The 25,962-nt window shown below is 34.1% G+C and overlaps 1 pseudogene; it reads left to right on the top strand.

Annotated features, from left to right (window-relative positions):
- Positions 1 to 2,850: 2,850 nt before the first annotated feature.
- LOC149786828 (uncharacterized) lies at positions 2,851 to 24,350 on the top strand (annotated as a pseudogene).
- Positions 24,351 to 25,962: the final 1,612 nt, after the last annotated feature.

The following is a 25,962-nucleotide window of genomic DNA, read 5'->3' as shown; positions in this document are numbered from 1 at the left end:
GGGCAACCCGAATAATATTTAAATTTATTGTGAAATGTCTTTGCCTCATAAATTTTTTATATAAAGTATGTTACCGCATCTTGTTTTATTTAGAAATGTATGCATCATTAATCAAAAGTGTTCCCAGTGATTTAGATACATTAACATGTTTTTGTTAATTATACCGCATACCAAACATCGTAGAACCTTACACTTGTTTAGTCTGATTTACATGTGCATGGACTTGAATCCAAATTAAAGCACCCATCTTACGAGAAGCTAATTTATTCATTATATAGCTTTTTTAAAGCTTCTGTCAGACACAAACGTTATGATCAAAATATGTAAGAGGTAGACCATGCCACTTTAAGGTAAACTTTTAATTGTCAGGCCATTTTGCTTGGAGCTCACGTTAGTGGAAAGCATGATAAGGCAGTCTACAGTGTCGCAACATGTATATTTATACAGGGTATATACATAAACAATCAACTGTTCTTGCGTCATAAGAATAGATTAAGAGTAGGAACAGAATCCATCAAGTAACTTAGGAACATAAACTAATTTTGGAATAATTGTCAATGAATGTGAGATTTCCCTCTAGTTAAAGCTGCAACTCAGCTGGTCCGAATAAGAAATGTAATGCGATTTAAAAAAGAATTTTCAAAAGCATTATTAAAATGCATTGCTACAGTAACGTATCTATTGTATATGGATACTAAAATTCAATAATTTATTAAAAATAGAATTTCATGTAACGTCATCCCATTACTCATAAACATGAGTTTCTAAGCAATTATCAGTATTATGTCAGATGCAGTCTCGATCAGATAGATTTATTGGATACTTCACAGTTTCAAGGCATAACACTAAAATTGCAAATATATAGTGACCACATGATAGCAGGATGGGATCTGTAAAAGAGTATTATATAATATTTAGACAACCATCTCAAATGGATAAACTTCTACGGAAATGAAAAAATAATTAAACTTTAATAACATAAACTGGTTAAGAATGGTTTTAGTTTTGTATGAAACAACATCGCAAACACTGTATGATGCAGTTTAACACTTTACTGTTATAGAAGCTATTTTAGAAATTAAAATCATGTAAAAATCAAATCAAGTTCTTTCAGACAGCAAAACCAATTTTCTGCAACTGTATGTATGTATGTAGGTACGTAGGTATGTACGGAAACATGTACGTACGTATGCAAGTACCTATGTAAGTACGTATATATGTACGTATGTAAGTACGTATGTACGTACGTAATGTACGGAAGTATGTACGTACGTGTTTATGTACGTATGTATGTACGTACTATGTACGTATGTACGTATGTATGCACGTATGTATGTACGTACGTATGTACGTATGTCCGTACGTAAGTGCGTACGTATGTATGTATGTATGTGCGTACGTACGTACGTGTGTACGTGGTTACGTGCCTGCGTGCTTGAGTGTCTGAATGTATGTACGTACGCATGGGGAGGTTCCTTACATGTACAGTAAAATGTTACCCGTTAGATCCGAAAAAAGATAAAAGAATACAAGTGAGTGTAAAGCACAATTGGTTTCTTTTGGTATAAATGTGTGATGAGATTCTGAAAAGATAAATAGGCAAAAGTATACTCTTACCTACAATAATGTTTGAAAAGGAAGAGAGATAAAGCAAAGGTAGAATTCAGTAATTAACTCACCAGATCAACCAGACACACACACACACACACACACACACACTGTTCTGTGTCACTGCGTGCCTCTAGCAGCTTGCTTGGGTCATTTCAGTTTGGTGGATTAAGAAATGTAATGGTGCAGGGGTTGCACATGGTATGAGCCTTGTCTGCTATCATAAGTAAAGGTAATGCGGAAAAGAGATTGTGACATAGCTAAGTAATAAGAATCCATAACTGTCTTAATGACACCAGCAAGAGTTAGGATGAACAGACCAACTGTGGAGCAAGTGTTCCTTGAAAATTAAGCTTCATACGAAAAAAATGAAAATGCAAGGTCAATAACGCCAAACCAAAACTGACCGACATTTTCTTAAATTGGGATAGCTCATTTTGTTACTTTATGTTTTTCATTCGTGCTTTCAAATTTGTATATGTGTTTTTTACCCACCCGGACACTCATTATTGGTCGCACACTCTCTGCTGCTATTGTGTGTGAATAATTAAATCATTTAATGGTATAAAATAACGTGTAATCGTATACCAACTATGGAATCTTGCACAGCTAGATTATCTCGAGAACGATTAGTGACAATTAACAAATATCTTCCAGTCCATGATTCTGTCAAACAAAAGTTACAAGCTCGACCGAAGTCTCTGGTGGAATTTGCGGAAGGTACAGAACAATTGTTCAAACCACCATTAAAGAGAATTGTTACAGCAACTGAGGCGACTCAAAATGCTCTTGATGTAGTGCTTATTGATATCGCTGTCCGTGTTCAAGCAGCTCACCCACCACCCCAGCAACCTCCTCAACCACAACCTGAAGTTTAACAGCTTCCAAAAGTTAGAACTAACATGATGGATAACTTTACGCCGGAACGCATTGCCGTTATCTTTGACCCAGATGAATTAATTAATATTTCAGCGTTTGGATATCGTGATAGAGCTAAGTAAGGAAAACCCGAATATGTTAGATCTCTAAAAGCTGCCGATTGGGTCAAGGATGTATATCGCGTCGTTACGGATGCTAAGCAGATCAGTTCTAAGGAAGATATTAATAATTTTAGTATTTTAACCAGAGAGTAGGTGAATATATTGAACAAGTAAAGCAAGAAAGAAGACTAAAAGAAGAAGAAATTAATAAGCAGCTTGAAAAAGCAGAAGTAGAAAGGTTATTTTTGGCGCTAAAGACACCATGGTACTTGTCAGAAAAGCCACCGACAATGATGCAATATGTCGTGAGGCTGCCGTTGGTGCTGGTAAAGTAATACTAAGAAAACTTTCTCTGTGGATGCCAGTAATGAATCCATCATTTGCCAAAGAACAACGGTTACTCTTTCATGGATCAAGGTGGTAAATCAACAATAGCATGACAGATAGCATCATAGCAGGGGGTGTCAGCACCACGCTATATATTCATTGCACTTCAAGAAAGTATAAGGATAGAATCGCAGGAACGAAATCCAATGGTGTTTGATACGCTTGGAGTTGGTGAAGTTTCTTTGAGGATAAATGGACATCAAGAACCTTTGAAGAAGTGTTGCTGAATTTTGAAAATAATTATGTTGCACGTGCTTATCATCGGTTGATGATATTTATGGGGCATGATCACGGTTTGCAGATATCTCAGCGGGATTTCACAACATTATATCCAATCTATTACTTTTCACTGGAACACCTGGATTTATTTAGATAATATGTCGTTGATATTCACTTCCGAGCTCGTGTAGCTCGACTACTAAATGGTGGTTATAGAGCAATTGCTGTTATACTCTCAGGCAAAATAATGCTACTTGGACGAATGAGAGTTATTTGTGTCCCAGTAGAAAACATGTAATTAAATCGCTCATGATATTATAATGTCATATCTTCACGTTAACGTTAGTATGACTCCTGGTCAGATTAAACAACTACAATCAATATCAAAAGAGAGCTGTGGAATAAAAATATCACTAAAAATGAACAAATCGTGGTCCAAATAATTTATCACTGACAGAATGTAACTAAAACACTTAAATACTGCTTTATAATCAAAAACCGGCATTAAATTTAAAATTTCTGCGAGTGCCAGTAAAGTCGCAATCAAGACGGATAGTATATTTCTACTTCTCGCAACTATACCAGCATCAATAGCCGCTGAAGCCATAGCTGTTGCAAAAACTGCTGCACTTCGTGCTGTTGGAACTACTGCCGAAATGGCACTCAGAAAAACAACTTGAAAGGGAATTATGCACGCAGAAAGCATAAACAAATTACGTAGGGTACAACACGGAAGACGTCTAAGAGCGCCAAACGTTCCGCAGCCCAGCCGTCTAATATTTTCAGGCCCATGACATGTTCGCGGCCTAAGATTGCCAGGAACTACTCACTCACTGTATGCAAAAAGGTCTGAGACTTCCCGGGACACTTCTTTAGACGCAAAGTGTCTCCATTCTATGTCCAATTTTTATTTTATTGATGCTGCTACAAAATTAAACATCGAAAACTTCAGAGATGTTTTTATGTGTGATCAACTACCTAAACAACCAAACAATGGTGAAACAGGTATCATTGATCTCGATAGAAGTTCTGGAAAAGGTACTCATTGGGTTGCATACGCAATTGATCCACGTGGAATTGCTTATTTTGATTCGTATGGGTTTTGCAACCAAAAGAATTTTTAAAATATGTCGGCAGAGTGCAAATCACTCATTTTCAAAACACTCCCGTCTGGTATTCAACATTGCCAAAACAAACAACAACCGGATTGAAAAATAGTTTATGAAACTCCTGGATCGCCAATATGTGGCCATGAAGTAATTCCTGTACTCGACGCTGTTCCAAAATCTTCTTATGCACCTCATAAAGTTGTACATGCGTACACGAGTTCTGTTTTAAATAATTAATAATCGAATAATGGTTGATATTTATGGAAAACCTTCTATCGAAGACAAGAAAAAGACGATATTGATTTGTCCTAGTGTGCGACTAGAGAGGATCTTGCTGGCCTTATGAACCTCTCTGGAGTTGACCGGGGTAAAGTTGTTACCTTTCAGGATAAATACGGTGTTTTAGAGACAGTAACATTAAGTGGGTCGAAATAGTTCGTAGAGTGCTCGGTGCTACCACGAATACCATTCCATATTTACTGACTGGTAGAATCAGACACTCAAATGTATCAATCACAACTATCAGAAATGAAATTATAAAAAGTGTTGCTGATCATTTATGATCCACCAGTGATAGAATGACCAGTGAACGCAACATAAATGGAAATAAAATAGTTGTTTTAAGAGATGATGAAGATGTCGTAACTAAAACATATGTAGACAATAACAATACTACAGTAGATACCAAATTAACCACGCTGCGATCTGACTATGACGTTCACGTGAACATGTTTTCAAATTTTCGTAGAAATTTTCAAAAACTCAGTAAAATAAATTATGATTTCTTAGGAAGTCCAATGTTTGTTGACGTAAAACTCTCTGAAATTAACACAAAACTCAGAAATATTAAAATAGCTATGTCTGACACTGAAACGATTAATTAACGATTGGATGTTTTCAGAAATCCGAAATTATTTTAAGATATAATCACGATAGCGCATAGTAATATCGATGATATTAGACAAAAAACTAGAAGATGTTATCGGTGGAATTCCTGATATCGTTAACAGAATTAATCTGATTAAAATTCCTCACAAGCAGATCATCAACGTGGTATAATCAGTATCACCAGGATCATCAACACGGTCACAGAAAAAAATAACACTATCAAATATAGCTGAAGTCACTGGTGTGTATAGGCTGTCCTAGTTCAGCGATGCAAACTGTAGTATATGTATCACGTATATATGGCGTCATTCAACTGATAATTGTTTCTGGAACCGTGTCTATTGTGTTAATTAAAGCGGACGAAGAAACCTTTTCAATGGAACTATCTAATAAAAATTAACCGCAGCGTCTTACTAGTGTTTTCTGGACTTTGTCGCTGAAACACCTAACGTGAATACTTAGCTAAGAATATATGATTTCAAAATTACCAGATCTAAATTTTGCAAGAAAATGCAGATTAGAACAAGTATGTGAGTGGCAAATTAAACTGAAAAATATTGTTGACGAGTATACAGCAAAAATAAGCAAAATTCGCAGAAGTGTAGTTGTCGTTGACATAACTGTGTAATCGGCGTCCGCTGTTATCGCTGGAACAGGTGTATTGTTATCAACAGTAACAATGACATCAGCAGCAGTTGTAACAATTTGTATTTCAGCTGCAATAATAATTGTTGGTATTCTTAATAGCATCGCAAAAAAGATATCTAAGTGTAGCGAAAATAAGCTACGTGACTATAAAATAAAGTTACATGCAGCGACGCTTTCATACTCCATATTATCTCCGTTAATATCATTAGGTCTTAGTGATGGAATAATATCATATCGCGAGTTCACAGATATGATTAAGATTTACAACGAAAGCATAAATGTACCTTTGGAAACTGTATATGATTTGGAAAATAATAATGCTAATGCTAATGTTAATAATAATAATAATAATAATAATAATAATAATAATGTCGATGTCAAAATAATTACTAAAACAGATTGTCCATAATATAACTAAAAAACACGGCTCAACCAATTCTGAGTTCAGCGTTCACTTTCTAATTGCAATTCCAGCGGAACAAATAGCACTAGCAGAATTACGAGTATATAATAGTCGGCCAAATATTTGATCAAAATCGTGTGTTGGATTGCCAGCAAATAATTCACTGGTATTTACTTGTAAAAATAAACCCGATGGAGCTCCCGATTCCCGATTCACAAGTTGTTAGTATTCGCACAGGTGATTATTACTGAACAAATGAATGATGAATTTCAGCGCAGAATTAAATCTATTATGGCAACAGTATCTAAAATTGCTATCACTGTTCACGAACCAACATTATCATCAGTGATAGAAATAAACCCTCTGCATTATGATGTAGCTATATATCAATCGTGAATGCGAACGGTATGAGGATGGCCAGAGATGCCACCTGTTTATCAAGGACCACCAGAACCAAAACTCGCTGATTTCATCAAGAATAAAAAATATTTATAACATCCCCAAAATATTGAAAGGAATATCAATGGGATGATATATATTATTTCATTGATAATTACAAAGAAATTCCTAGCCCGCCAGAAAAAAAATTATTTACTGTAAAAGATTTTGTAGAAATTCATAATGAAGAGCTTATTGATTCATGTGCTAATAAAAGTAAAAATGAACATCGAACAAGATCCGCGACTCTACGAAATTTATTTTTTGTGTCACTTCATACTACAATAACGACGTAATAACAACATATCATTAAAATGATGCAACATCTAAATTAGGTTGTATCAGACCTTGAGTATGTCAATTTAGTTATTACTGAATCTGTAATCTTCGGACATTTATATACGTATAGAAAAGTACACCTTAAACAATTGTTTCAAGAATATTATAAAATAACAGGCAGATCTATTAAAACTTGTACTGCCAGGATTTAACGTCGACGAGCGAAAAAGAATCAGACAACAATGTAATTGATGAATATTTTCCTAAAGTCGTTGACGCATGGAGAAAAACAGCCCCAACATCAGTTATTCTCATACGTAACAATGATCCACACGGTGTGGGGAGGCATCTTTCACCAGGAATTGTAAATATGAAGTAACAAATGCAGTCAATCTTGATTGTGACGCAATTGATAGCAGTTATCAAGCAGATCTTGAAAAATTCTGTCAGGCTCAACATGGATATATTTTATGTAAATTTAAACCTCAAGTACCTCCTGGATGTTTGATTGTACACGAACCCATCAATCCGATTTATCTGCGATGTCTTAATCAGCTATTATGAATGATACATTTCAAGCTTACCGATCAGACCAGACACTTGCTTGATTTGAATATAAATATGTGTGCAGGAGATTATAAAGATATTTTCGTAGATGATTTTGTAAAGTCTCTTTCTGAATCGATTGGTGTTTAACAAACAATTATTCCTTGATTTAATCAAAGGGGTCTTATATAATGTACCAACATGTGAAAAATATTGTATACAACAAAGTTATACTTAAAAGTGGCGTCCAAACAATATTGACACTATCCACTCTTGACAAAGTCAAAACAAAAATATTTAGTGTTAATATAATTATTGATACAGCGATGAAGAATTTTTGTTAACGCAGGAACAGTTAAATAAGCTACAGCAAGGACATGTGTTTACGATTATGCGCCATAAAGATCATGTAATCATGATTTTTCAGATGATCAAACAACTGTATCAAATTGATGGGTATATTACCCAAATTAAATCAGATTATTGGTCAGAATCATTAACAATTTTATATTCAATGACTTTATCATTGATTTTAGAATGATTTTATCGTTATTAATGTTATTTCAGATTAGTGGTTAATTTCACAGATTTGAAAGGGTATATTACCCAAATTAAATCAGATTATAATCAAATTGGTACTCAAAAAAATAAAAATCTAGTCGGTAACAGGAAAACTAAAAATTACATAATAATAACTTCAAGCATAATAAGCAAATAAATTATAACAGAATTTATTTTTGCTGAGCTGATTCTTGTCCAGATTTCAGGTAAATGATACACAAAATTGTGAAATCAGTCAGATTTTATAATTTGGTGAGCAAATGGTACTCAAAATTGTGAAAATTCTATTAATAACAGAAGATTACATAACAAAATATTAAAATCTGAATAAAGAAACCTGAACCTGAATAAAAATAAATCTGAATCTGAATAAATGTTATTATCAGAATGAAAATAAAAATCTTATTATTCACTGCTTATCGAAATTTCTGGGGTAAATAATACTCAAAATTTTGATTATCGATCACAATTCATAATTTGTTGGGGTAAATGGTATTCAACAAACAATTGTAGGACTAATTTCATAATTTGACGGAGTAGATGGTACTTAAAATAATAAAAATCCTACTGAAAACAGAAACAAAATACATAATAATAAATAAAATATATTTCTGAACAAAAAATATTATCAGAAAAAATCTGAATCAGAATAAATATTATGATCTAAACGAAAATAACTCTGAATGAAATGAGAATAAATATTAAATGTGTTATCATTTATTAACAATTTCATTTTCGTAATCAATAGTGATTTTTTGATTGTTTTCATTTTCACAATCCACTACCACAGACAAAGCAGAAACGCTCTCTGTTGCCATAACTTCAATTTTCACAAAACACTACGGTCAATTGTGACATCGCTTTCATTTTCACTTTTACAATGGATCATTTAACGATCTGACATAATCTTTCACAACTTCCTTACACGTGTATTAATAATCTGTCTTGTTTCGTATTCGTGAGATAATTCTGATCTAACTTTTTTAAATTGCGCGTGAGAGAGAAACGAATTTTTCAGCTTCTGTATCTTTAACTGTCGCCAAGGACTGGAACATAGATTGTTCAATCAGCTTAATGAATCGTTATTATGTTGGTAATGTATATCTATCTTCAAGTTTTCGTTATCATAATGATTCAAAATCACAAATATTTTTTTTCAGGATTCAGTTGATAAGATATTTTTATACCGTATTGTTGTAATTTTTTAATTGCAGAAGTAATAGCATTAATATTTTCGTAATTCATTCCAAGAGACCACCCTTGCAGATATGTTTCAGAAATTATAATGAAGTTATCTATGCTGGATTCCTATAAGTTATCATTATACGATCATTATACTGAGTGAATCATAACTGTTGTAAACTGCATCGTGGACTTATTTCCATTTTCCAAAACACACCATATACAATAATCGCCCATATACTTTTGCCTAGGTAATACATGTAAGTCTGTATACAGCTATTTACCTAGAGATCTAAAAATAACTTAGCTGTATTGTACACATAAAAGGGGCGTGTCTGATTTACTGTTTTTCTGCCTTGACTTTGACGGCGACGAAATTAAAATGTGTAAATATCCTTCTACTAATTTGAACCATTACAAAATTACGTTACTCCACTAACTGCGAATTGCCACATAGGTCGTTAGTATTGCCTAATAGTTACGATGACACAAAAAATAAATAATCGCGTTAAATAATCATAACAGTAACAAGCGGGGCAACAGCTTGATTAAACTACCGAAGAGAGCTTTACTTGATCAAGTTATCTCCTTTGCGATTCTTATTGTATGTAATACTGTATAGTTATCTTTTGTTTATACTTCTTCGAAAACGCCGATTTACGTATTTTGCTTGTGACAAAGTTTATTGAACGCGTGCAAATATTAAGATGTTTGCTAGCTGTATATGTCCATGGAAATATTATTTCTTCGCCTGTATCTACATTTGTAGACACAATGGATCTTGCGCTCTTATCATTATAAACAGTATTTCCAAATTTGCAATTCTGACTTTGTGTAGTGGCCCATAAATTACTCAAGCAATTATCTTTTTGACCTCATTTAGTATGGTCGATCACAAGACCGTTTTTGATTAGTCCGTGAAAACACTCATATATAAATTTATGAAAGAAATACATTTTATTCCCCATGCATTGATGAATATGAGATAACCAGTATTAGTGACAGCACCGAATGTCTTTTTTAGACGACAGTTTCTGACGATACCATCGCGAGATGCTTCATAATGTTTGATGATGGTTTAATATTCAGCGTTTTTATAGAAGATACGTCACCGTTATTTTTTTTATCATAATATCATTTCTGCTTTCTGTATTGTTTACCATCTGCTTGTACACGCAACTGCGTTTCACCTCTAACCCCAACACCACACTTCAAACACGGTTTATGACCTAGACTCCCTCTTCGTACGCATTGTATGTGAAATATACAGAATTCGTTTACTCAGTCTTCGTCATAGGTAGCTGTAGAATCCATCATTAACCATTTACAGTTATATATATATATATATATATATATATATATATATATATATATATATATATATATATATATATATATATATATATATTCTCTCTCTCTCTCGCTCTCTCTCTCTCTCTCTCTCTCTCTCTCTCTCTCTCTCTATATATATATATATATATATATATATATATATATATGCTTTAATTGTAATAATGAGGAGTTAGAGAAAATATCTACAACCGAACCTTCTGAATTTAGATTCGATCTTGACAGTAGAACCCTTGACTTGCCGAGGAGAGCTCTGGTTGATCCGACGAAAACTCTGATTAAGACTACTCAAGAAAGAATTTTGCGATGATGGTGCATCTCATGTGTGGTCAACATTTAGCATCATGCGCAACTCCGAAGGTGTTATTGATGCATCAATGAAGGACCAACCAGCGGAGACGATTATTAATAATCTTGACAATCCAACACATTTTTAAGAGTAAAATGTATTGCGGAAGTAAACGGAATTGGATTATCCGTGACTAACGTGACCCTGTCCGTCTTCAAACTGGAAACATTGTACGTTAAATAAAAATTCCACACCAGGAATGTTGACTGGTATTGACAAACCGTATTATTAACGAGTGTATCCTGTGACAGCAATTTTTATGCAATATATCCGCCGAATAATACACCTAGTGTTGATGATCTCAAACCAACGAAATATTCGAAAATAAATTGTGTATCCGAGCGAATTACAGAATATTTCACAAACGCGATACGTGGAAACGGTTTAACGCATCTAAGACACAACAAAATAAATGAGTGTGCAGAAACAGTTAAAGATGCCGAAACGTATATCAAAGAGGTTGCTGAACTGAATTAATGGTAAAAACAATAACCGTAGAGATTTTGTACGAATCGAAATATAGATCGAAAGGAGCTCCGATAAATGTGATAGATCATTATGTGCACGCCTAGACATCTGCGGTGACAATATTTCCACGAGATCGAACTATACAATTCTGTGACGGTGATATTTTCGATTTTACCATAATCAGTATAAACGATCCTGTATCCATGTGGCTATTTCAAAATTTTGATAATGGAAATTATGATCAGTTTGTACAACCTAATGGAGATATTTATCTTACAGAATCTCTGCACAAAGAAATACAAAATCTTGCGTCGAAATATATTTTTGACAAAGTTAAGAAATAACAATTACTTCGTAATTGTTTTACCGTTCCGAGTGTGGCTGCTCATTTTGCACAGAAGGAAAATACACAGAAACAAACACGATTGGAATTTCCTGACGAAATACAACTCAGTTGTGTGGAACACAACATAGTGGATTATGGAATACCAAATGCGATTATAAGTTGATATAGTTGCATGTTGTCCTGGAAGTTTTCTCGGAATGGGAGAATGTTCTGGGTATTTTATGCGACTCGGTCATCCAACACACGAGATGATCAGAGTTGCGATAAACGGACCCTTACCAGATTTTGACTTAACTGGATTTGCACGCACTGAGTCATTTGAGTTTGTTGAAGGTTTTCATCCGATTTGTTATGTCTGGTTTGGAAAACATTTTTCCGAAAACATGTGTGAACCAACAGTATTATTACGGTGTATGCTTGATGTAAATATACTATTAATGGTAATAGTAACTGATACAGCGATATCATATCGTTCGCAGAGGCAAGTTTGGTTACCACAACAAAAGAAATATTCTGATGATGAAAATCCTGATACATCTGATTTTGACAATACAATCGCGAAAGCTCTTGGCATAGAAATAATCCGTAAATATAAGCAAGGAGGATCATATGATCATAAACGACATTGTACAAGATTAGTTATAAACAATGCTGAGTTAGATTTTATAATTGCTGTTACAACAAAGAGAAACATATTTATAAGTCTAAGTAATGTTACTGTATCGGACGGGACTAAATTAGGTACAATTGTGAGGTGTGTTGATGGTGAATTACCACAGTTTACTCATTTAAGATCTTCAATGCTAGCGTTCGTTTTGATACATTTATTATCGAGGATAACAGACTTCCTGATGCCGCGGTTAGAGTCTCCACATATTAACTTTATATCAATAAAAATATGCAGGATTGCTAGAACAATTACATATAGGCGGTTATGCATCATGCGTCGAATGGAGAATAAACCAAAAAAAAATATTTAATTATTCTGAATCTGCAGACGTTGAAATCAAGGATATTTATTATAAAAGTAATCAAATATCAAAATTATCATCAACACCATTGGTGTGTGATCCTGTGACCAGACAAAAGACTGTTTATCTCAATGGACCGGGAGGTTCTTGGAAAATAACACGTGTGATCGAATTTATTCCGTAGACTTGATATAACTGTGTTAATCCCTACACATAGAATCGCCAGAGAAATGAACGAACAGGCAGTTAAATCTCATACTTATCATAGCTTTTTCTGATGGAAGGGAGATACATTGACTCTTGAACGAATGGGTGAAAAATATGCTTCAAAGATTATTATCTGGGATTTAATATGTACAGTGTCGCTGGAGACATTAAAATATTTATTGATTTGTTGTTGACAAAAATTACTGCCGTGATAACGTGTGGTGATCATGGTCAACCGCCACCTTTTGTTGGAATGGCTCAACATGAATAGCGAAGAAAGCTCGTAGATCATTATGAAAAATAAATCATGATCATAGAACGCTTGATCCAGAATTAAGAGACCTTAAGAAAATAATCAGACTAGAACCAAATAAAATTCAGTGTGAATAATGCTTGAGATAATTTCAGAAACTCCTATGAATAATTTTTGGAATATGTGGAGTCCATATTATTTGAAAGTTCGTGATACTCTTCAACAACAATTATTTCTGTTACATAAAGAAAAGTTTTCAGCTCTACCTGTACCATTGTGTTATCGACCAGCAGATAAACGCAAACAAAATATTAAAGTTGAGATTCCTGGACCTTGACAGAACCAAGGAAGAAACAAAATATTGTGTTGAATGACATTGCTTTAGTTCCTGTCAGTGTTGTTGAGGGCGCGTTAACGATGGATAAAACTAAATGGACCCTAGGATATGCTATAACGATTCATTCGTCACAAGGATTAACTGTTTCTGACACTAATATTGGGATTGTTGATGATCGTATTGAGTGGTCAAACTAAGTATATCTCGCAGTCTCGAGTCAGAAGAAAATATCAGCTGCAACAGATTATCATATACTTCACAGAAAATAATAATTTTAAACTCGGGAAGGCAATAACGATGAAGTAGTAAGAAAAAATTTAGTTATAAAAATGGGATTAAAAAATGAACGCGACTTTGATCTCATTGCTGAGTTTATCATGACGCTGAAACAACGCCAGAATAATCATTGTGCAAGCTGTAACACCGTAATGTTTTGGCAATATTCAAACAATAATCCAAGACAGTTTACCGTAGATAGAATTAATAGTAGTCTTGGTCACAGACACGAAAATGTAATGCTGACCTGTCTTGACTGTAATCAATGTCGAGGCGATAGTTCACAAAAGTGAATGCGGTGGTAACTGAGTATGCTCAGGAATTACTTGTAATTGTTCACGTACAATTCCACGTTGAGGAGCAGTTGAATCTAATCTGTAGATTGCAGATCTACCCGTGGATCTTACTGATCGCGCTGTAGGTTTCATAACAACTGTACAAGTTATTTCATTATTTAACGCAGCTATCACACTTGGTAGTCTTGCAACCCATTCATGATATCTCATGTCTATCTAAATTATTTCCTTCGTAAACTGATATCCAAATAACCGCTCAGCAAGTCTTCGATTAAATCGTTCAAGAATTGCTTGATCGCGATGAATTGCTGTATGGCATCGTCTGATTTTGACGTTATGTTTTTTCATTGAGATGTTACTGCACCAAAAAATTCCTTCCGAGGATCAATTTGTAGCAACTGCGGCCATTGTAGACCACCTAGTGGTCCTGATCCTCGTTGATACATTCGTTTAAAATCAGACTCAACTTCAGTTACTGTTTTAGTTGATAGTGGTTCTGCTTCTTTATATCTAGTTGCAACGTCAACGATAGTAAACACGTATTGCTATGTGCTCCATTGACGTGTGCCATTTTTAATAGTATCATGTGGTAAAAATAAAATATCTGCTTGATAAACTTTATTGGGAGCCCTGACATCAAACTGTGAGTACTGCTTTTTTTAGGTGGTGGTAGCTAAATTTGCCATATTGCCTGTCGTGCTAACCAATTTGCACCAATATAACGTGTGACATTTGCTGCATCAGCAAGTTTACTAATCGCTGCTCTACCCGTCCAATATCCTCTTGGGCTATAATAAATGGATTCCATTATAATAATAATAATCGGTTGATTTATTACTGACCCTAGCATTAGTTTACTTTTCATCGCAGATCATACGAGCCATTTAGCTAATGATTCTCTGAGAGATTTATTTTTTATGGAATTTAACGAGTGAATCAACTTCACATCTGCAATATGTCGTTGTTTTAAGTCTTTGTTGTAGACGCTACAACATGAACGTGTCACGCTTGATCAATCGCATTTATTGCATACTCTTCAGGTCTTGGTTGATCTCGCTTGTCAAATGGGATATCAAGTCGGGTTCCAGGACCACACTACTTATATCAAGGAAAATGTTTTTCTCCTGGGTATTTAGCTCATGGAGCACCTTGTAATTTTCCTAATAAAGCAGCGATATTACCACCTGTTTTACTTCACTGTCAAGGGAGATAAATTTGTAATTTTTTACACCATTTCACACACTTGCCTGTACGTGCGCGCTTTTTTGTTAGTATTTGTTTAATCCACTGGTGGGGGTGGATGCTCTGCATCGAACACAATATTAATCCTTATTTTTTATTATATTTCTACAACTTGTATGTCACTGATCTTTCAGCGACACGAAAGCAAGAGCCAGTTAAGTATCATCCAGGGCTACCAATTTCTATCAGAGCAATTATCATTGGTCCATCTGCGTCTGGTAAGACGCAACTATTGCTTAATCTGATAATGAGATGGCTCAAGTGGAATAGATTATATTTAGTGGCACTATCTGTAGATGATCAAATACCTAAAGTGATCAGAGATAACTGCAATATTCTAGTTGTGTTTAATGGAGTCGATAAAGATACTCTGCGAAACGTTCATCTCACTTGGTGTTTAAGAGATATCGATATGGTTAAATTTACAAATTTCTTTTCAAAAGCACAAGGTACCCCACACTAATTTGTCACAATAAATTTACATGATCCTCGGTCGTGATATCATGTAGGTCTTGATAAAACGTTTGGTTAAGAAACAGCAGCAGGGAGGGTGCGACCAATAATGAGTGTCCAGGTGCGTAAACTACACACACACAAATTTTAAAACACAAAGGACAAAGATAAAGTAACAAAATGAGCTAAACCAATTAGAGAAAATCTTGGTCGGTTAGAGGCTTTGGCTTGGCGTTATTGACCTTGTAATTTCATTTTTTACGTATGAAGCTTTATTTTCAAGGAAGACTTGCTCCAAAATTGGTCTCTTCACTCTCCCTGCTGCTAAACCGCTACTTGTGAATTTTCAAATATGTGTATCCTTGTGTGAGGTTTGTCGCAGAGACAACAAATAAAAGTACAAAATCCAGTGTCAAAATTTAAATTCCATAACTCACATCTTCTATCTTCTCTTTAACACATCTTCCCTCCCATCCACACTTAAGGGCACTTCTGAAAACCTTTATTAAATATATTGAGGTGTTACCATCTCGTGTAGGAACCCAACAAAGTATTGTGTGGCACTTGTAAATTGAAACGTGTGTCTCTCCATCTCGTATAGGAACGTGATAACATGTCAAGAGCACTTGTAAAATCTACCTGGAATTATCTTCAATCATGCACAATACATGTTCAAGCTGAGGCAGTTTTATTTATCCAAGAACAGCTAGCTCAATGGATCATATAGCATTGAAAGCAGCAGACCAAAGATCCGTGCGATGAAATTTTTGCTGTGCAACATATATTAACCTAAGTATATTTTTCTATAAATACACTCGCCCTGAAAGTACGTTGTTGCAGAGTAGCAAATGTATGCATTTCATATATACAAAGACAAAGTGACCGGAACACCATGAAATAATTTCAAAAAGCATGTCATTAATGGCACATATTTTGGGAGATAATAATTAAACATAAATACTTAAAGTGCCATACCAGTGGAGATAAAGAAATTAAAATTCAATATTATTTTAATAGAAAATAAAATCTGGAAGTGGCAAAAAAAACCTCGATGAATAAATTCGCCATAATAAATGAGAAATACGCTTAGGTGTGTTTTCGAAAATAATACACATTGGACCGATTTTATCTCTCGGTAATTTCCGGAGTGTGTAGCTCGTCTAACGTCATATTTTGAACACACGCCTTGCTTCCGTTTCTATCGAAACATAAACAAAGCAGTATTCCGTTCCATATTAGTTTGAAACGTTTTATCATCACAATCATGCCAAGAGGAGATCGTGGAGGTACAAGCAAGGGCAGCGGGGTCATATGTTTTTTTGCAGCAAATTGTGGGAATACAAATGCTGATGGGTTTTCCATGCATTCCTTCCAGAAGGACAAATCACTTCGTCGTAGTTGGATAGATTTTGTAAAATTCAAGAGCAAATTGGGATGATCCGACTGAATTTTCTGCCCTCTGGTCCATTCATTTCACACTAGAATGCTTCCCATTTAGATATAGATTTGAGGTTGAGCATATGGATAGGGCACCAAAGAAACTCAAACTCGCTGACGATGATGTCACTTCTATCCATCGTGTGACGGAAACTGACAACCAAGCCAAGGTAACTGCAAATATATTAGATCCTTCAACACCAAAGCATCAACTGTGCAGGTTTGAAATGTTGTCACAATCATAGGAAGTAACTTGTCAAGTGTCACTTCCAAAGAAAATAAGAAGAGGGCATTCAAAGAGAGAAGCAGCAAGGGTGAGTTTTTAATGACAAGTACCATAATGTTATATCTATGACATTCAACAGATCAGTCACAGAATCATTTCCATTTGTATCCTGTAGAATGTTCCTTCACAGTTTCCATAACAAACGCAGTAAATATCTAATCAATCAAGAACTGAGATATAAACATTTGATAAATATTGTCAAAATGTTCATGTTGCCTTCAACTTTGTTTGACCATGTGAAGAAAAAATCTTTCTGCTGGTAGATTTAGAAGGCTTACACATATATTTAATTGTCAGACTAATGTGTAAATCAGATTACATATAGATATTTACTAACATGAAATTTGTTGAGCTTGCCAAAAGGTTATATGTTTGAATGCCATTTGGAACAAGGTGTACTTGGCTTAACCTCATATCATCAAGTTTGTCAGTTGCTTGTGCACTTTTGAGGTTTTGTACAAATACTACAGCTTCCTACATAATTAAACTAACCAATATAAAACAACTGAATTATTGTTAAAAATGGCAGTATTTGCCTAAAAATATCAATAAAACTGGTTGACAGGATGTAAGTGAAATATTGTTGGGCGCAGCATTAAACACCTCAAAATCAAATATAAAATTGCATATGGTTTAATATTGTGCCAACATTATGTTACAGATTAATGATATAAAGAGCAGCTGTCACGTGGAAAAGGAAGGTTTTGTAAGGAATGTGGCATTCTTTAAGTACCATGGGATTCCAATCAAATCCCTAATTACAGACAGACATGCCCAAATAATAAAATGGGTCAGGGAAAATATGACAGACACTCAACATTATTTTGATGTCTGGCATGTTGCTAAAGGTAAAAACAAAATAAAATTCAAAATGTTTTTGCAATGATATTCATTTTTAACTTGCCTTTATGAAGTGAAGAAGAACCAGAGCGAATAAATGTCAATGCAACAAGTGTTAATGTTTTTAATATGACACTCAAAATCGTACCCAATGAAGTTGATTTCGTTTAGTGTAGAAATTTTGTTCCATCAGTTGGTAAAAAAGAATTTTAAAAAAAATTAATTCCAATCGACTTGCGAAAGGTATTGTTCAAACAAACATTTCATGATGCTCTTAATGTATGTTTCTATATACAGGACTGACAAAGAAACTTTTTTCCCTTACCAAATCAAAAAGACTGTTCTCATATAGATCCATGGATAAAATGTTTGATCAACCACCTGTATTGGACTGCAGCATCATCACCTGACCAAAACAAAAAAAATAACGCTGGAAAAGTGGCAATCTGTTATAAACCACATCAGTAATATGTATTCTGGCCATGGTGATTTATTTGTAACATGTGAACATGGTACTTTGGAGGGAAGAGAGAAACAAAAGAAGTGGTTGAAACCAGGTAAAAAATGGTTGAAATCATTTTTTTTAAAAATATACTTGTATTCTTCACAACTATTTTTTTTAGGTCCATCGAGTTTGTTCAGTTAGCAGATCTATTTCGTATCGATCAATGATATTTGGTAAGCAAATGCATCTTATTTAGTACATGCCATATAGGCATGTGACTTTGACATTTTTGTTAGTGCACACTTTAATTTTTATGCAAGATAGAATAAAACCAAGCCTTGATGAAAATATTTTATAACTTATGGGATCTAAAGTATTTTAAAAGCTTGAAGAGATTGTGATCAGCAGACAAATGAGAAACGATTTACCGATGCTGTCATCTGGACAACAAATTTCAGCAATGAAGGGATACCACTCCATCATCAATCATTTTGAACAAAGATGATTTGTTTTTCCTATCATGGAATGCTTCAAGGTAAATCTTAAATTAATGCACACATACAAATACCGATTCGGGTTTTTCAGTTTTTTATTTAAAGTCCAGTATGTTCATCTTCAAATTAGATTATAGATACGAAGATCTGATCTTTTGATATCCTGCAATGTAAAATTGTAAAACAGTTTATAGTGTTTTGGAATGTTTAGTATCTTTATAAAATAAATTTTCTTTATTTTGATAGAATTATATATTTTGCATCTTTATTTACTTTGAAATAGGCTTTGGTTAGCTGAACTGCATTTTAATGAAATCAGCCAAAGAGAATAAACATGAACTAAGGATGAGAGAGCCAGATATAAAATAATGAATCCAAAGTACAAGAAAGAAGAATACACTGTCAGGAAAATCCTTGTTGACTCGACATATGATATCATAATACATTAGTAATTAATGAACAGAAAGGAATATATCACTCGGAGATATAAATACTGTTCTACCAAGTGTAAGTACCTATATCATTTTTTTTAAAAACTTCAAATAATAAAGGCAAAATATTTGTTAACCTTGACACTCATTAGTCATGATTTTGCCATGTGGTAAAATAATAAAAATATGCAAACAATTTTAAAGACAAATATTTTTAATTTATGCATTAACTTCAACAAAAGGTTGCAGTTTTCGGCTTGTACAGTACAATGCATATCAAATGCACTTTAATTTGCAAATTATGATGAATGTCTGATACAAAGTTCTAGTAGATGTACCACCACCATTGTGTAGTCTGTGACAAGGATATTCCTACTCAAAATCTTCTTAGCAGGTTTTAACCGCCGTCAACCTCATGAAACCTAGTGTAGTTCAGGTTTTGATCAGGAAAGGCAGTGCTGATCCTCTGGACAATACATGATAGAATGATTCTTTACCCACGAAGTGCAAACACCACCGAACAAATTGTATATATGCTGTATACTGATGTCTTCTGAAAATTAAGTTGAAATCAAATATGCTTTATGCATTAGATCAAATTAGGAAATCAAAACTTTTAGTAGATAGTGTTCGTAGTGACCCAGGGTGATTTATCATTACTTTGTATGATATCAATAAAGTTAAATGATTCCAAATATAATCTGTGCATATATATATATATATATATATATATATATATATATATATATATATATATATATATATATATATATATATATATAACCATTTTATTTTCCGACATAAAAAAGAAATAAAACAATATTTGTACTTGTATATCTGTTGTTTTTTGGCATGATTTATCAGTATCACTGTGGTTATAAAGGTTAGACTAGTGTAGGCCTCCATAATAGGGGTTAAATCCATGAAAACATAAACTGACAGGAAAAAGATGTTTATTTTTTGCTTTATTAATAACCCTAATACTTTGCTGTCATGCATAGATCATGAAAACAAACGAACATGAAAAATTACTCAGACATGTTACTTACTCATTTCCTTGTTCTGGATATTTTCTAAATTGTTGTATATACTAGTAGAATGCAACTTTTAAAACATGGATGTCTAGTCAAACTGGACTGAACCATGGATGGTGTGTTATACAGTGTATCCCTGGTATTCATTGCAGACACTTCTTACTTTCTCTATGTCACAACCACATACACTTTCCATTGCTGTGGGCATTACTAAACAATGTCCACAATTACACCTAAAATAGTTTTCTTCTTTAATGCATAGTGCTGTTCTTGTCAAATTTAATCTCATATTTATGAAAACTTCAACAGTACATTACAATGCCACAAACTAACTAAAGTCAGAAACAGATAAAACATTCAGTACAGCACTATAACATTAAATTAAATATGAAAGACAATTGAAGTTGCAAGTAGATGCTTACCACAGATGAAAGGGTTTATATCATAATTTATAAAATCAACTATTAGCATACATATGTGAAATTTGAAATTTTAACTTGTACATTTTACTTATCGACGTATAAATGCTTATCTACCCATGAAATGCAATACATTTATACAGCCTTTATTACAGGTGAGAAAAAATCCATTTATAAACGAACAGGAAACTGTTGAACAGTACTGCAAATATCGTCGGATACATATATTTATCGTAATTTACGGCCGTAGACATATTCAGAAAACAGTTACCATGAATTGTCCGTCAATTTTATCTTGGCTTTCTTCATCTTCATCTGCAACTTCGGATTCGTCGGTATTGGAAATAGGTGCTTGGTCATTCCGTACCTGAGTCATTTCGTACCCATGACGTTTCGTACCCTAATGAGTTGTTTCGTACCCAAAGCAATGGTCGTTTCGTACCCAAGGTGTTGGTCGTTGCTTACCCAATGCTATAGTCGTTTCGTACCTAAAGTACAAATGTAACCACCAATATCATAAAAGATATTTCATACGTATTGCAAACTGTTTAAAGCTGTTCCATGTTTCATTACAGGTATTACCATGTGAGAACGAGTATTTGTGGATCGCCAAGATGAAGTACTGTAATATAATAGCATATGCAATTTTCATTTTATCAGAATAAACTATTTCTATGTTGCTTTTTACCTTTTTACCTTTGTGATAGATAGATATACATACATAGAGGCATAAAAAATTACAGGTTAATTACACGAACAATCACTGCTAAAATGATTATACATGTGAGTGAAGTAACGGCTATATATACATGGATAATAATAATCATAATAATAGGAACATAGTTAAAGGATAATATTATATGAATACTACATGACCTTGGATACTTTAACGGGAAGCATAATTGAAATATTAAGTTTTCAAATATTAAAATCCACGGATATCTAGTAAGTTGAAGCTTTCAAGCTTAAATCAATTTCACACGCGTTTGATCATTTATTTTTATTTTTAATTTTAATTTTTGTTTTTCTTTGAAATAGTTACACGAGGTCTCTGTTATTTAGCAGTCTTTTGATTCGGAGAAATCTTAATAAATTCCGTGTCAAGAATTATTTGACATTAATACTATATTTACCTCACTTGTTTACTGGGAATTTACTTTATCTTCGGAGATTCAAATTTGTTTTACTCAGGCACTTATAATTTAGTATAATGATCAGAAGGCAAACATGGAGTTATATACAATGAATTGAAATTTATCATTAAGCCAAAAAGAATCTATTAGGAAATTCATTCAATAGTTCCCATGGACGCATACATTGTTACTAATTGTCCCTGCTCTTACTCTCCTTTGTCGGTTACAATTGACATATGTTCCACTCCTAATTGTTTGTCGTCAGGTATTGTACAATTTGTGTTTGATTTCTATCTCAGTTTATTTTAATGTTGTTCTACCTATTTATTATAAGCCAGCAGAGCCAATCTTCCTTTCTATGCGCTAGTTAGCCTCTTATACGACGAAGCCACTTCAGTTGTTATACAGATTCAGCTGGTATTAGAAAAAAGCTGAGAAGATACCAGAAAAAATATAAAAAATGCAGGCGAGAATATTCTCGGTGTGGGAAGAAAGTACCAGAACGGCGTTATCTCCTCAAAATTACTGAAACATTGCAGCAGCATACACTGCCCGACAACTGACTGACAAAGCCAATTCATTGCACTATTATACCTATGGACAGCTAGGAAGCAATTAGCAACCAAGGCAGCTCGTATGAGCGCACTCTACGGGTTGAGGTGTACGTTTTGTTACAGCCTTTTGGTTCTATTGTGCCTTTTGCGTGCTATTTCATTTTCATTTTCATCATTTCCGTATTTCTTTTTTCATTTTGCAAAGTTTGATTTCGTCAGTTGCAGAATATTTAGTCTGCACATGAGCTTATGATTTGCGAGTTATGAAAATTTTCAAATTTCAATTTCTTGTTCTTTTTTTCATTTTTGTTATGTTGTAACTTTTGCAGCTTGGTTAGTTGCAGACATCTGCACCTGAACCTTTGATATTGACATTTCAACAAAGTTTAGTGGTGAGATATCCACTGAGTTAAGTTCACTTCAACTTATCAGTGAGCTCTGTTCGCATACATTCGGTTCATTGGATTATCTCCACATAAAGTAGTATGGATACCATACCAAAACAAATCATGTACAAAGGAGCACAATTAGAGGAATATTTTACAGTAGGAGTAGCGAAAGGGGAGGGAAGAGAATGTTTAGTTGCAGACCACCATAAAGGTTGTCACATTGTGGACATCGGGACAGTGATGACTGCCCCCGACAGTCAGACATTCTAATTGATCTAAAACTGAAACGAATAGACAAGATTGAAGGGATACAAAATGGTGGGAAAAACAAGTTTGTGATCTGTCCAAATTTTTTTGACTCTCCCGTGGTACGCTTTGACGAGTTAGAAGTCAAAGGACTAAAAGCACCTTTAATAATACGAGAGGTTACTCCAAAAACCCGTGAAATATTCAATGCAATTTTAGTAAGGAAAATTCAACACAAATTCAAAGTACCAGTTAAAGCCAAACAATGGCCGTGGTATGAGGCTATCAAACCGTCAAAACAGGTGTGAGAATACTCAGAATAGCCAAAGAAGATTTTGTGAAGATGCCCACATTCTTCTATGTGCTAGATTTCTTATTGAAATCCTGGTACAGAGGATGTGAGCTAGAAATGGCATGCCCCAAATGTAAAAAACAGGCCATGCACCAAGGCACTGTTAGGTACCTTACGTGCCTGGCACATATGCTGCAGGACCCACGCAAATGGAAATCGCCTCGGCACTTATTTAACAGGATACCCCAAGTGAGGCTACAAATGTTCAAGAAGCCCAAATTGAGGCAAAGAATGACCAGGAAACCAATGACCAAAACTATGTCCATGATGGGACCTACCGAATAACCACAACTACAAATTTTCACACAACAGACGCAAACATCGTCCAAGCCCAAAGTGACACAACAGGAGCTCTGGGGATGAAAGACCTCGAATGGGAGGACTTTTCCACCCCCAGAAAAACTTTCAAGTCTGTGTCCTTTGAAAAAGAAGGGGACATTTTAAAAACAAACCCCACCTACCTCCTCCAACTGAAGGAAGATGAAGAAACTTAAAGACACCAAACAGAACATTTGGCCGGTCGAAATGATAGGGTTGAAAACCCTCACATCGACACCAGCCCAAAAAAAGAAAACTGACAAATTCATCCCAGAACCATTCCCTAGAAGAAACAAAGAGTGGAGATGGTTTTGTCATAAACAAAACCCAACAAACCATCATTCCACAGCTTGGACAATGATCATGACTAGACCAAAAAAAAAATCAAAAATAAACAAACCAATGACACGGGAAAAAAAAATGACACGAACACTGATTTGGTAAAAGACGATTTGGAATTGAGCACGGACGAAACAGACACAGAAAATGAAAATGATTCCAACTCAATAATCGAAGAAATAACAGAGGAGGGAATTCAGAGATCTAAAACAACTCTGGAAATAGACCAGAGCTTTCCAAAAATATAAGAACAATTTGACTCTAGACAAACTATATATATTCTAACACAATTTTGAACTAGAAAAATTGTATTAGGTGATGAGGCACCTGGTAAAGTGTAGCAAAAATGGAGGGAATAAAATTCCAAATTGCGACAATCAATAGCAATGGGATAGACAAAGAAAAGGTAGACAAACTAACCATTGAAACTAACTTTAACGTGATTTTGCTACAGAAAACTAATAATGGGATTACACCGGAATTAAAATATCTTTTGGAAGACAAGCTAAATTCAGTAGTTATTTGTATTGATTACGTTAATGAAGACACCAGAAGAGGGGTGAACATAATAATAAAAAATAAACAGGGCTTAAGTTGGGAATTAATGGATGTAGGAGAAATTTTTAAGGGACGCTTATTACATATTAAGATGTATCATTGCCATATAATCAACATATACCTTCCAGCTAAAAGGGGTATAAAAAAACAAGCTTTTATTAAAAACATATTAAAGTATTCGTTAATTTTTTCAATGGAAAATTTGATTTGGGAGGATTTTAACTAGGTAGGTGACGAAATTGATAGGATAACTGACGTAACAGTGAATGATAAACTCTTTAAATACCGTATATACCGAGAAAAACCTGACCATGCCAATGTATATCACAAGCTTAAAACATGACATCTCTATACAATTTGAAATCATCTTCAGTAAGTGTTATTTCATCTTCAAATTAAATAGTTTATAATGACGAGAAATGCAGTTGTTGTACATAAACGTCATATAATTTTCGATGTTTAAATAACTATTAAGACATTTCTGTCTAATGTTCAATAGAAACGCTCATGTGTGTTCCTTTTCCTATCATTTCTAATGGAGGCGACACCATTTATCGATATACCTATTAAAATGTAAGAAAACACCCATGATTCAAAAGTTTTAATCATCAATGAAGAAACTGTGCCAGATGTAATCTAATATTTTGCTAAATTCAAAACGAATACAAAAATGAATTTTCAGTGCTGAAAAAAATCGTGGATATTGAACAGCTTTATACTTTAAACAATTAAATGGTTGATCAGACAGATGTTATATAACTTGAATATTTTAATAGTTAAGCGTAATCTCGTAACGTACCTTATGGATTGTGGTGGAATTTGCAACGTTGTTTGCGTAGTAATGTCAACCGTATTCTGATGTTACGTTTGGACTACATAACATAAACTATC

The sequence above is a fragment of the Sinohyriopsis cumingii genome, chromosome 12 (assembly GCF_028554795.1).
Source record: "Sinohyriopsis cumingii isolate HCF-2022 chromosome 12, ASM2855479v2, whole genome shotgun sequence".
Classification (NCBI taxonomy): Eukaryota; Metazoa; Mollusca; class Bivalvia; order Unionida; family Unionidae; genus Sinohyriopsis; species Sinohyriopsis cumingii.
This window is presented reverse-complemented; position numbering and strand designations above follow the sequence as displayed.